General features: G+C 42.1%; 1 pseudogene; it reads left to right on the top strand.

Annotated features, from left to right (window-relative positions):
- The first annotated feature begins 1,002 nt into the window (after positions 1–1,002).
- LOC116753179 lies at positions 1,003–2,180 on the top strand (annotated as a pseudogene).
- The last annotated feature ends 1,070 nt before the right edge of the window (positions 2,181–3,250 follow it).

The raw sequence follows: 3,250 nt of genomic DNA, 5'->3' as shown, positions 1-3,250 counted from the left end.
CAGCCAATATTTAATTTTTTCACCCCACACCTAGTAGTCTTCACCATCCCTATGTTTATTCAGCGAATTTAAATGTAGACATAGCCCCAGTTATCTAAAAATTGCACACAAAATCTAATCCAAATCAATTTAATAAGAACTCTTCTTGAAGTGCTTTATAAAAATAAACATGTTCTTGAACTCTAGTAAATTATATGCATACTGAAGTATTTAGGGAGTAGTGTACTGATGTCTATAATTTACTTTAAAATGAATTTTAAAAAGATGGATTAGAGCTTCCCTGGTGGCGCAGTGGTTGAGAGTCCGCCTGCCAATGCAGGGGACACGGCTTCGTACCCCGGTCCGGGAAGATCCCACATGCCGCGGAGCGGCTGGGCCCTTGAGCCATGGCCGCTGAGCCTGCGCGTCCAGAGCCTGTGCTCCGCAACGGGAGAGGCCACAACAGTGAGAGGCCCGCGTACCGCAAAAATAATAATAAAAGTAATAAATAAATAAATAAAAAGATAGATTAATGGGTGGGTAGAGGGATGGATATGTGGTTAAATAACTATATTAAAATGTTAATGGTGAATCTCGGTGATAAGTATATATGTATTCTCTGCACCAGAGGCCTGTTAGTAATTTATATATTGCATGACACTATTTGAGTTTGACATGTAGAATCATTTTTAATTTCGTGGTAACTGACAGTCCTAATAGCCCAGCTAATTTGTAACTAACAATATTGCTGTGTAATAGGAAAAAATGGTGTTTGCGTTTGAATTTTTAAAATTTTGCTGTATGTTTGAAATTTTTCATAAAAACTAAATAATCACCATAAAAAAGAATGAAAACGCCATTTGCGGCAACATGGATGGACCTAGAGATGATCATACTAAGTGAAGTAAGTCAGACACAGAAAGACAACTATCATATGATATCACTTATATGTGGAATCTTAAAAAAAAAAAAGATACAAATGAACATATTTAAAAACAGAGAGGAAGGAATCAAACTCCCAAAATGGCGGCGGCATCGGAGGAGCGGATGGCTGAGGAAGGAGGCGGTGGCCACGGCGACTGCGGCTCCCCTTCCGCCATCGGCTCTACCCAGCGACTGCCCCCACCGCCCCCGCCCCAGCCCCTGCAGCTGGGGTCCCAGGCGCCCCCAGCCTCGGCGCTGGCTCCGGACCAGCTGCCTCAAAACAACATGCTCATGGCGCTGCCCATCGTAGCCATCGAAAACATCCCCAGCTTTATGTCCCAGGACGAAATTAGCCAGCTCCACCTGGTTTGTAAAAGAATGGACTTGGTCTGCCAGAGAATGTTGAATCAGGGATTTCTAAAAGTGGAGAGGTACCATAATCCATGTCAGAAACAAGTTAAAGCACAGCTCCCAAGGAGAGAGTCAGGAAGGAGAAACCATTCATTAGCTCCTCATGCAGACATCCTCAATGCTGTTGAAACAAAGCTGTTTCTCTTAAATGTGACTTTCATGAAGTATGTGGACTCCAATCTCTGTTGCTTCATCCCAGGAAAGGTGATTGATGAGATTTATCATGTGTTGAGATATGTCCATTCTACCAGAGCCCCTCAGCGAGCTCATGAAGTACTTCAAGAGTTAAGGGATATTTCCTCCATGGCAACAGAATACTTTGATGAAAAGATTGTTCCAGTTCTAAAGAGGAAATTACCAGGATCAGATGTATCTGGAAGGCTCATGGGCTCTCCTCCAGTTCCAGGACCTTCTGTAGCCCTGACAACAATGCAACTCTTCTCCAAGCAAAACCCTTCAAGACAAAAGAGGTTACCAAACTCCAGCAGCAGGTTAAGACAAAGGGTGCTGGGGTGACTGTTCTCAGGTGTGAAATTTCTGAGCTTCGCACCAAAGAGCAAGAACAGCAGAAACAGCTTCAAGACCAGGACCAGAAACTGCTAGAGCAGACCCAGATTGTAGGTGAAAAGTAGAGCAGACCCAGATCATAGGTGAACAGAACGCACGGTTGGCAGAGCTGGAAAGCAAACTGTGAGAAGTAATGGAAAGTGCAGTAGGAGACCCCTCAGGGTCCGGGCAGAATGAAGAGTCTCCTTGGAAATGAAAAAAGGCCGCAGAAGCCATAGACTCTTCTTAGGAAATCTAAACGTCTCCGAAATAGAAACCAGAATGTGCTTCTAGCTCCAGAGGAAGCCCTGACTTCGTAGCTTGAGCAGTTCTAAATATCAGGACACTGTGAGCAACATGGTGGCCCTTAGCTCTAGGCTTTCAGAACACAACGTAAACTTGAACTCTCATGGTTGGGACAGTCTTTTCCTGCTTCTCCTGGTTGAACTGATGCACAGAATCCTTTTATTTTGCAATAGATTTGTACTAACCAGACCTACCCTATCAGGTTTTGAGAAGTTAATTTTATTTCTGCGCAGATAATGTTTAAAGCAAGTTTATTTGTTTCTGCATATATGCACATTACATAAGGATCTTAAACCAGTCTTGACAGACTAGAAGTTAAGTTTAATACATAAAATGTCCTGTTCACTTGAAAGAAAAGTCCCACTTTTTAAATGGACAGTATCTTGTTTTTTTAAAAAAAGTTGACTTTTTGTTATAAGTGACCTTTGTCTGGAATGCCTGAAAAGTCGTAAATGCTTTTTGGTATTGAAGTAATGGGTAACTAAAATGGACTTCCATAGTATTGGCTGTAGAAGGGACCTCTACAGTATTGACTATATATTTTTATAAACTACTGGCAAGGGACTTACCCAGTTGTTATACACATGTTTTCAGTTCTCTTTTGGGGCCATGTCCTACATTTGCATGGATGCATGCATGCACTGCATAGTCAACTCACTTAAAAAGCTCTTGCACTGGTATTGATCTTGAACCTCTACACTTCTCCACTTTTTAGAGCAGCATCTTAGTTCATTTAAGTGCTTAACATCTTCCACCACAACAGCTTGCCTCTGGGGGCGGGGTGGTATTTGTATGTCCATTTGTCCTCCAGTCTTACAAGAATAAGAGAGTATTAAAGCCCATTGCTTTATCTATTCTCTGCAGGGTTCAGGTACACTGGCTAAGGCAGAACTCCAAATTCTTTACATTGATGTTAGACTTCTGGCAACTAGTATTCTTCCTTACTCACCACTGTGTATGCTCATTGATCAAATGTGGTCATGACCAGTGGTGTGAGTAGGAAACCCAACCTGTGGGATGCAGTTTTGCCATTGAAAGAAAGTTCACTGAAGAAAATTATACTATGAAAAAGCATTTTGATCAC

The sequence above is a fragment of the Phocoena sinus genome, chromosome 4, assembly GCF_008692025.1.
Source record: "Phocoena sinus isolate mPhoSin1 chromosome 4, mPhoSin1.pri, whole genome shotgun sequence".
Taxonomy (NCBI): Eukaryota; Metazoa; Chordata; class Mammalia; order Artiodactyla; family Phocoenidae; genus Phocoena; species Phocoena sinus.
The sequence above is the reverse complement of the archived record's forward strand: the minus strand, read 5'-3'. Positions and strand labels throughout refer to the sequence as shown.